General features: G+C 31.8%; 1 protein-coding gene across 1 annotated transcript in view; it reads left to right on the top strand.

Annotated features, from left to right (window-relative positions):
- The window catches only part of LOC129802538 (uncharacterized), a 133463-nt gene continuing 122643 nt past the window's right edge, over positions 1 to 10820 (top strand). The window contains exon 1 of the mRNA XM_055848445.1: positions 1 to 519. The gene's annotated coding sequence lies outside the window, so the exon portion shown is untranslated. The remainder of the gene's footprint in view (positions 520 to 10820) is intronic.

Below are 10820 nucleotides of genomic sequence, written 5' to 3'. Positions count from 1 at the left end.
TTGCCACCGCGAAATCCCATTCAAGAAGACCAGAGACATTCGGCGAAATGCGAGGCAGGTTCGTCGGCAGCTGGCGAGTTTCAGTTTTTCAGTTGCTATTCAATCGCCTCCGTGAGTAAACGTATTGCTGCGAGACGTCTCGCGAGTCTGGGTCTAACCGTACTGCCTAGGGCTAAAGTGTGTGCTCTTCGAGGGTGATTCTGGACGTTTGGTTTGGTTCTGGTGAAGTGGAAGTGTTGAAGGACGTTGTGGTAACGTCACGGTGACTCCTGTGCGACCTTTTGGTGAAAATTGCGAGTGTGCCAGATTTTTTTTTTTTAATTCAAAAAACGGTTTGTGCTTAAGGAGAAAGAGGTCCAATTGACTTGTGCATTGGAGATTTAATTGAACAAAACTGTGGCTTTTTTGTCATCTGCCGAAGGTTTCTGGCTATATACAGTGTTTGTGCCTTCTGTCGATTCGCAATTGCTGATTGGGTTTTGCGGTGTTGAGACAAAAGCTGAAGAATCTCCATCTGAGGTAAATGTCTTGATATTTAGCCCCAGCATTGACACGGGAATTAAAGGGGGAGGAACATTGCCTAAGATTATTACTTTTACTTTTTTATCTCATCGGACACGGTGGTCTCACGATATACATATTTTTTCTTTTCCTAAAGTCTCCAGAGTGTTTATCTTTGGAAACTTGCAGCATTTTTTTCCCATAGATCTTTCAAGTCCATTGGCTCTCACCACCTTTCGCACTAGCACAACACGCGAAACTAATGGCAAGTGCGCGATGTTTGTAGCAATGAAAGTAAAAATAGATAATTGGTCAGGAGTGTTGAGTGTCTGTGAAAAGAAATGCCCGTAGACACGATGATATTCGGAAATGGGGAGAACTTTTGTTGTGCAAAAATTTTTGCTTCAGATGCTAATCAATTGAATTACATTGTAATGCTAAATCTTTTGTCCATCATTAAAGCGTTTTTGGTTCCTTCAAAAATCACTTCTTATGCAGTGCTCTTGTTGCTCTTGTCTTCGGCATTGTAAAGCATTTTGGGATCACACTGAGAGAAATTTTTTTGTTTCCATGATTGGATCAAAAAGACATGGTTTTGAATTTGTGGCAACAAATCTTTAAGGTAAAAATGATTAATGACTTGGTAAAAATTCTATTGATTGTGAAGATTGGGGAGTAATTTTTGTCTTGATCTCTGACATCTATAATTTCAAATGTTGTCCATCAATTTTGATTTTGAACTTACTTAGTTAATTACAGTCCAAGTTCAAAATAATTTCCTATGAGGAATAGTTAAATCACCGTTTCTATTAGCATAATCATTATGCCGATCTTTAAATATTTATGTTTAAAGAAAAAGCATTACTAGAATTATTTGTGTGAATTTTGATAAATAAATGGCCAAAAAAAACATTTTCTATAAATAAATCAAGTACGACAATTTGCATACAAGACACGTATTTATAAAATTAAAAATATTTCTCTCAAAAAATAAACTAGAAGATCATAAATACAGTTTTTACAATTTCTCGTTAGTGTTCAATAGATGTAAGAAATCCTTTTAACTTAACACTTCATGAAATTTTGTAAAATGCGTATATAAAACCTAATTTTGTTAGTGAAGATGTAACCCATTAATTCTGCGATAAATCTTTAAGATTTAAGCCATTAAATTAGTCTTTTTAAACCTCTTTCGCATTTTACGATAAAAATCTTCAATTTAAAGTGTTTAAGCCTTTATTAGCAACAAAAAAGGCAACAAATTTCTAAAATTTACAGGCAGCCAATTTCCCAAGCTAAACCGAAATGGAAATGTCTATTTTTGATTTTTTTTGTAATTAAAAGAACTGGTTACGAGGAATTTTTAACCCTTTAAGAACGGTCGGGACACCGGTGTCCCAAAAGCGAAAAGAAATTTCTGACTATTTAGAGAACAAAATAACTTTCTATAGTCAAAAATTTGTTTTTGTTTTTGGGACACCGGTGTACCACTCGTCCTTAAAGGGTTAAACTTGGTAATATTAAAAATACCTTGGTGAGTTTGTAAAATAATGTGTCATAATCATTAACGGACGTTCATGCCTTCGAATAATGTGAATTTCTTTTAATTTTCCTGAGAGATGTACGCATAATTATCACGTAATTATGTTATTATTTTTAACGTAATTATGTAAATGAAATTATGTCAATGTTAATCAAATGTCAATAAATAAAGAAGAAAACATTAATAGCAATTAAGGATCACTGCAATATTTTAATGAAGTATCAACACTGGCAATCCTAATTATGGAACGACTATTAAAAGTTAAGAAAAGTGTCAACAGAATTTATCCGGTGATAGCCCAAATTCCAAATGGTTAAAATTCTGAAAGGGCCGAAATCACAAAGAGGACAATTAGTGAAATAATTTCCAAAAATGTAAAAAATTACCCTTTAGGTTCTGAAAGCGTGAATGCAATCGCAATAGTAAAGTAAAGTGCCGTCAAGTCGACCGGTTTCTCAATTCGACCGATATAGAGTTATTTATTCAATTTATTTATATTTGTACTAATATTTGGCGTATGATCTAACATTAATAGGTCAATTTTTCATAAACAAATACAAATTTTATAGAAATTCACCATCAAACATTCAAATATTGATCACCGGTCGAGTCGAAGAGCCGGTCGACTCGAGGGCACTTTATCTTAGATCAATTCAGAATTTTTGGCTTTCAGGCTTTTTTGGTTTTTTGCATTTTCTGGCCACACTGAAGCCTATTTTTCTGGTTTTCACAAAATAAATGAAAAATTAAAAAAAATAATCATATGAATAATAACATCGAAGCTGCTAGAACTAAAGCTATCTAACAAAAATTATACTTACAATATTGTTTAGTACCTTGTAATACAGAAGAAAAAAATTACAAACTATAGAAATATAAAAAATCTTATAATTAAATACTAAGTGGTTTGGATAACATTAAATATTACAGTTTTAACAAGATTTCTTACCTCATGAAAACAAATTTTTTCTATCAATGTTTCAATTAAAAAATTTGATTGATGTATCTTATAATTCACGATTCAAATGCATAAGCTCAATCAAAAACGTTCAAATATATTCATTTAAATTTAAATATATGATGTATATATTATGTATATATTATGTATATATTATGTATATATTATGTATATATTATATATATATATATATATATATGAGTTTTACTCAACTGGAACATTACGAAGCTGCAAAATCTTCCCTTACTGGAAAACATTGATTATAACAATTCTGGCATTTGTTTCCTTCATATAAATTATTGTTATGAAAATACTCCTTCTTCTGGAGCCTGACGGAAACTTTATGGTCTTCTAAATTCTTCCTGTGTTCTCCAGAAAAATATTCCTCTTTCAAATTAAAAGGATCAGGTTTTTCTCCAAAGCTTTCGATTGAAAGAAGAATATTTTTTCTGAGGTACCGGAAGAATTGAGGAAAGTTATAAAAATGTTTCTTATTTTTGACATGTAGGGGAAAGTGCCCATGCTTTACACGGTCCCAAGCTTTACAATGACTAAATTTTTCGAAGGTTTTTAAGTAAATGTGGCTCATCTCTTCTATATTTTAAAAACTAGGGGAAAGCGTCTTGTTTTTAAAATATATTGCGGTGTCGTATTTATTCAGAATCATAAGAAAAATTTAGTCATTGTTAAGCTTGGGACCGTGCAAAGCATGGGCACTTTCCCCTACCATGTCGTAATTGAATTTGCCGGATAAGACCGACTTTTGATCCATATACGTTTGATTTTAATTACAAAATGTTCAAATTAGGATTCCTAAGTATAAGTGACAATCATAAAATCATTTTGTATTTTGTTTTTTTTTTTTTTTAAATTTCGTACTTATTTGAAATTCTGCGTAGAGAAATCAACAGAGGATTAGCGATGAATTTTGTCAGTGTAACTAATCTCTGTCTGTCAGTGCACAAATTGGCTGTTGAAGGGAAGGAAATTTGCTATTGAGATGGGAAAAATTGAGGTGAAATTAAAAGACCGAAACGCACAGAGATAAAAGATTAGTATAATACTAAAAATTACAAAACGAGATTGAACGTGGTGATCGATTTGTGAGAGCTGGCCAAAAGCGTCTCCCGAGTGTTCTGGTGCGGGCTGTTTAAAAAAGCCAGAGACCAGGCGAAGCAAGAAAGTTACCCTCGAGGGAAATGATCGAGTCTCCTTCACTTGAATCAACCTTTTAGTTCCAGTCTTCAGTCTCTTTTTGCAGTGCATCGTGCGCAAGACTTTAATTGGTGATCAAGTGATTTATTTTGAAACGCACATTATCCGACAGAGACAATTAACTAAGAAGAAACAATCTTAGGCGACACACTTTTCCGATTAATTTCCAATTGAATATTAAAATTGCAAAAATAGATGAATTGCTCTCATACACCTTTTGCAAAAGAGAGCCATTATAGACATTTTTTTCTTATTCTGCTTGGTATTTTCACATAAAATTTTTATTTTATCAAGTGCCAGTGTTTTTTTGCCACAGTGAAACTCTCTGGACAGGTAATCAGTTTGAGCAAGAGTGGGAATTAATCTGCGTGGAAAATATTCTGCCACTAATTTCTTTTTCATAATTAAATGTGAAATTATTATTGCCAATTTGTGGTGAGGTTCTTGATCTCTTTAGTTGTTGGCTTAGTACTCAGTATGGATGGAATATTCCAAAGACTTTTTAAAAAATGCAATAATAATTATTATTTCCTTTTATTTATTACTAATACTAAATTATTTGCAAATGTTAACTATAGTTAGTATTGGAATGCTACGAGTTCCACTGGAAATTTAAAAAAAAAAAAACATAATATTAAAATAAATTGAAGATTATAAATTTGAAGAACAAAAAGTCAATGTATTTCCCGTCATGAAACATTTTAGTGAAAAATATATAATTGATTAGTCAAGTAAATGAATAATAATTTCTATCACAACGGTAAATATTGGTGATTGAACACAGAAAAAATTAATTTTATTCAAAGGTTATTAGTACTATAAAGTGAAGATATCACTGATCAGAACTTTACACTATGTATATAGTAATGTTATTCCCATAAAATCTATAATGAAGCTATTAGTTATAAAATATTTAATTGAAGAAAGAAAGTCTTGGCCTGTCATTTCAGTCCATTTCTTTCGCTCTCACTGATTTGTTGTAATCCCACTTGTTTGTAAAAAAATAACCTTACATTTTTAACCATGCTTGAGTTTTATTACCTACAACTCTGTGTTAGCCCTGAGAGAGTTCATCTAAATACTATTACCAGTTTTAGAGATAAAATAGGAAACTGAAGGTATTACCCACTTTTAAACTTCATATTAGAAAACTGTTCCTAACGTCTGATTAGGATTGGTAAGCTCGGCCGTCAGCTGGGTTAACAATTGTGGAATGAACCATACGCTTGCAATTAGATAGATAGATATTTAATTTATTCATCGCAATGTCTTACAAGTACAAGTTAATAAAGATGCAAGAGTTTTCTCTGGCCACTACCGTCTTATTGCTAATGATTAATTTCCAGAGTGAAAACAGTGGAAAATTCTTTCACAGGTTGCATTCGCCAGCCATGAATTGAGAAAGAGGAAAGTATTGCACCAATTAACATTGGGAAAATTAAAATTCTGTTGACTATCGATTAAACCGACACTAACCGATGAAATACGACACCACTTAAAATACCCAACTGAAGTAATCGCTGTATTCTTAAGAAAACGCAAAAATGGTCAATCAGAATTTTAGAGAAAATTTATGGAAATAAATTTAGGGGAAGGCTTACAGGTTTCGTATACACTCTACCTTCAAAAGTTTTATATTCTTCCATATTTCTTTTATGAATCTGACCTTATCTATGGCGGTCTTCAGACTAGAGGTTTAACCTAGTTACCAAAGGTCTCAAAAACCTGAATAGTTCGTTATTTATATTGCTCGTTATTTATATTTTAGGTCACTTATCTTTAATAATCCAATCCTAAATTAAATTTTTCCAAAAAATTGTGATTGATAAGAAATTGGAGCAATTAATCCATATGGCTAAGCCCTAAGTCTGAAGCCAGTATATGGCAATATATTTTAATAGCCATAGTCTGTGCGAAGTATGAAAGCCTTACCTTGCACATCGATTGATTTTTGATTCGTTAAATTAGGCTAAGTTACTGATATGTTGTTTAAAATGACTAAACTGTTAGCCGTAATTAATTACTAGTTTTTAACCAGTAACTACAGGGCCGGAATTAAAAATGTGATAGCTCCAAAAATTTGCGTTCGCTAACAGCATAACCTAAAAATTTGTATAATGCCGGCACAACATTCCATATAGAAACTAGGCATTCCCGCAAAGCAATTTCTAGACACGAAGTTAGTCAATGCAATCTGAACACCTTTAACGCCAGAAAAATTCCCGGTGACTGAAAGGGGATTCGAACCCGAAACACTTTCATCAATGCACTCTACATGTTAGTGGAGTCCCATTCAAACAGATGGAAAAGTTAAAGTATCTCAGAGACTTATTCACGAATGATTGTAGAATGGACGCAGAACTCTCGTTGCGGATCGGCCACGCTTCTTCAGTAATGAAGGAGATTGACAGAAGCATGCTGAAGAAGGCCGAACTTACTTGTTCTCCTAAATTATCGGTTTTGAAAGCTGTGTTCATTCCTATTCAGAATAGGATATATAGTCAATATATGGTCAATAGCATACATGATCATGAGATTAGTGTAATGACCGTAATGACCGTAAAAGTACAAGATCGTAAGTACAAACTAGGGTAAAGTGGTACAAGTTGGACAGTGGTACAATTTGGACAATTTGTCTTGATAAATTTAGTACTTCATTTTTATTTGTATATATTTATAATGCTTTAGTTTTATAATTTGGTTCCTTGTGCTTAAAAACAAATTTTGTACTGTATTTATCAAGAAAAAAGCCATGTCCAACTTGTACCAACGAATTGTCCAAATTGTAACATTAATTCCAAATTATATCACTTTACCCTATACAAGCTGCGGAGGTGAGAAAACTCCTGGTGGACGGTTAAGGGAATGACTCGTCAGAATCGAGTTAAGAACGTTGCCGTTCGTGAGGAGTTAAGAGTCGACAAGTTGATTTACTGGTTGAGAGATCACAACACCGATAGTACAAAATTCTTACTCATAACTAGGATTGTTTCTCATGGATGTTGTAACCGAATTAACCTAAATTATGGTTTTAATCGTTTTAATTATTTACAACCGGTAGCTATTCTATAATCGGTTTTGTCCTCTACACTCAGAAAAAAAAAGAGGATGCGATTAACTCTTTTTCCTCAGAATTTTAACACTTTTTAGGTGTAAAAATATATTAACATTTTTTAATGTTAATTTTACACCTTTTTTAGGGTAAAATTAACATGGAAAAGGGTAACTTTAACCCCTAATACACCTAAAATGGGTAATATTTACACCGATTTTGGATCAATATTGCAGGGTTAAATTAGCATTTCCAGAATGTTATTTTAACTTTTTCGGATTTCTCTCAGTGTACACCGTTGTGAAAAATTATTATCATCAAACTGGAGCATTTCGATGCATTTGAACACGATACACGAACCCATGTGGTTTCGATAAAAAAAAATCTCAGAATGTTTATAAGCCTTTACTTTGATTACCAATGATGTTGTCAAAGCAATTCCTTTTTGATTGTGAAAAGCAATATTGTCAGACATTTTTGATATTTTTTGGCAAAGAACTTCTAATAAAATACTTTTAAATTCTCTTTCATGAAGATTTTTTCTATCAGTTTTTTCTTCTACTTTTTCCTACATTTGCGACAAGGTCAAAAAAATTGTTTTTCCTTTTTTCTCTATACTTATTGTATTCTTAAGGATATTCTCAATATGATTCAACAGCTGCAAGAAATTTTTATTTCAAACTCTGACTTCCGGACTTTTTTAACCATGTAATTTGAAGTTTTCATTAATAAATAAATTTAAAATCGTTTTAGTACATATTTATTTATTATTTTATTTATTTGTATTTTTAAAAACTAAAATACTACATATAGACTTATTGTGATACTTTATCATTTATCAGAATTATTCTTCCTTATCTGTATTTCAAGCAGGAAATCAGAGTATCTGTCAAGAGTTAGTTTAGAAAAGACATGTGCTAAAATTTTTAATTCGTATATCAAATGAAGTCTAAACGAATTAAATCATAAAAATAGCTGATTATGTCATTTTTAATTATTGAGAAATTACTATAAACGAGTATAAAACTTGACTCATACTATCTTTATAATTAAAAACAAAATACCGAACACTCATTGAATTTTTTTGGTCAATCAACCTACATTTTAACCTTTGGTATAAATTCTTTGATTAATCCATTAATTTGTCACTTGTTCTTTCATTTTTTTTTCTTTAAGTGTGGGAAATACCTTTCTCCCATGTCATATGCAGCAATATATTACAGAAAAGTCACAATCAACCTAGTTTTGTGATCTGTATTTCGTTCTCTGTAGAAATTATCATAATTGTGAAATGCTAAATCAACATTCTGCAACTCACCAAAAATCACCAAAGCAATAAATTCTCAAATGTTGTATGAATTTTTATCCATTCAAACTCGATTAAAATCAATTCTCGAATATAGAATTGTAAATTAAAATTGCACCGTATCGTTTAAAATACTTGTTAAATTCCTGACATTTTGACGTATAAATCCTGAATTGCATTCCAAAATCCAAATGCACATCATAAATCGATTTTGTACAGCTTGTTTGGAATTGCATTCTTGCTAATTTGGGTATTTTGGTGGTATATAAATAAATTTGAGGATTTGAACCTTGCTATAAATTTGTCGTAATTTACAGAGGGGGATTTTCTGTAACAACAAAATCTCATTATTGCATTCTCATGGTCTTTCGCAATAATAATTGACTGCAATGGCGATCGTGGTGGATAAAAACGCGTGTGTCTCTTGGATTTGGAAAATGCAGCAGTTGAGCTCCGGGTACAAAATATTAAATCATGCGTTTGGCACATTGAAGGAGAGGGAGAGTGTCAGGAAAGGGACAGCAAGGAATTTCTTAACACGAGCACTTGTGACAGCGTAAAAGAATGTTTTGGTTGGATGGAATGGCATGAGAAAAAGTGCATTTTTGCTCCCTCTCTATGTTGTCAGAAAATCCAGAAAGACAGGATTTTTTTCACATTGCAACTTGTTTCTTATGCATCGTCTCTCAAAAGTCGTGCTACAATTTTATATCATGTGCCGGAGACAGAATTGACAGTGTTTGTGCTCAAAAAGTTCTCTCGAAAGGAGGAAGTAATTCTACAAATTTTTTCATAGTAAATATAGAAACCTTAAAATTTCGTCAAAAAATGTTATTACGACACTTGCTAATGGATGCGGCAGTGTACACCTAAGCACCACTAGCCTAGTACGGACTTCAGACCTAAGTTTTATGAAACATATGGCTTAACTGTTAAAAAAATTGATTTTTTACAGAAATTTGCCTAGTATGTAAGCAATTTTGTAAAAAAAACCGACCCATTTTTATTTTTTAAAAATTTTTTTAAAGAATTTTTTTAAAAAATGCTCATATGTGTATGATTTCTTATCATTCAGGATATTTTGAAAAATTTAACTTACTATTTATATTATTCAGAACAAATAATCTATAGTAAAGAGAGGCAATCCCGGTGCTTTTCATAAAGTGTGACTTTGTCGCTTGTTTCTGGACTGACGAAATATTTTTCCCCATTCCAAATCAATAGAATTATTCTTTGTTTCAGGGGCATGACATTTCCTATGTTTCTAGCGAGCCGAAAAAACTTTTGAGTTTATTAGCTATTTTCTGTCATTTTAAAATAATTTAGCAAATAATACAAATACAAAATAAAAGCCAATTTAATAGCGAAGAGGCAACCGAAAACTCCAAATTGGCAACCTACGTAGTTTTGGAGATATCTCGTGAAATGTGTACGAAAACAGGGAAAAAATTACACTAAAACCGGTCACATTTTTCAGACCTAATGTCACCCTCCTGCTTTGTTTCATTTAGAATCATGATAGAAAAAGAATTTTAGCAATAATATTGAAGAAAAATAATAAAATTACGATAAATATATGCGGAAGAACCTTACTGCGATGCTTTTTTCTAACTCCGTTGAATTCAATCAAACTCGGATGCTCATTTTTAAGAAAAGTTTATTGCATAAAAATGAGAAGATATTATATCAAAAATATTTTTTTAAGCTTTATTCCATCAATTCATTTCATTAATTTATTAATTTAATTATATGTATTTTTATTTATTTGAATATTCCACCAATTCTTTGATTTTTCCTCGGTCTTCCTGGCTGGCTCCCTTCCACGTTTATTTTTCTTTTCAGCTTCAACTGGAATTTGAATCTCTTCCTTGATCATGTTCTTCTCCTTTAGTTTCTTTCTCCTTTTCTACTGCCTTTATTTTTTTTTGTTCCTCTCTCTGATCAATTCCGTTCCGCAATTTCTTTCTTTTTTTGTAAATCCTGCCTCAATTTTTCCTCCTGTTCACAAATTCACTTATTTCTGTATGAATTATTAATATATCATTAATATACATTTATTCACCTTGTAGACCAATAACTAATCTTCACTTTTATTAATAATTTTGATTGAAACTAATATTTCATAATAAAGAAAAAGCACTAAACGTTTTCCAGCGACGAGTTGACAACAGAAAAATTTTCTCGGAAATGAAATTTTTAGTGCACAACTCAGCTGACACGAGTTTGAAAAATATTTGTTTGATCC

This window comes from Phlebotomus papatasi, chromosome 2 (assembly GCF_024763615.1).
Source record: "Phlebotomus papatasi isolate M1 chromosome 2, Ppap_2.1, whole genome shotgun sequence".
In the NCBI taxonomy this organism is placed as follows: domain Eukaryota; kingdom Metazoa; phylum Arthropoda; class Insecta; order Diptera; family Psychodidae; genus Phlebotomus; species Phlebotomus papatasi.
The sequence above is the reverse complement of the archived record's forward strand: the minus strand, read 5'-3'. Positions and strand labels throughout refer to the sequence as shown.